Here is a 269-nt window from a genome sequence, read left to right as displayed (position 1 = left end):
ACCGCTAGCTAACGGCACAATGCCTTACAGTACTTTCACGCACAATTACACACAGTACACACACCACAATTAACGGCACAAGTACACGGCATGCACACATATGCATCAATGCACGACTTTTATATGCATAAACTAAGACAAGTTAGCAATTTGATTCGATAAAATTAAAGGAAAAATGATTACTTTTTCGATCGATAGAATATAAGAATCACTTTAGAATTCAAATACACCCTGAATAAAACGTCAGTGAGAGATAAGAATACGTACAA

The sequence above is a fragment of the Penaeus monodon genome, chromosome 20 (genome assembly GCF_015228065.2).
Source record: "Penaeus monodon isolate SGIC_2016 chromosome 20, NSTDA_Pmon_1, whole genome shotgun sequence".
NCBI lineage: Eukaryota > Metazoa > Arthropoda > Malacostraca > Decapoda > Penaeidae > Penaeus > Penaeus monodon.
The sequence above is the reverse complement of the archived record's forward strand: the minus strand, read 5'-3'. Positions refer to the sequence as shown.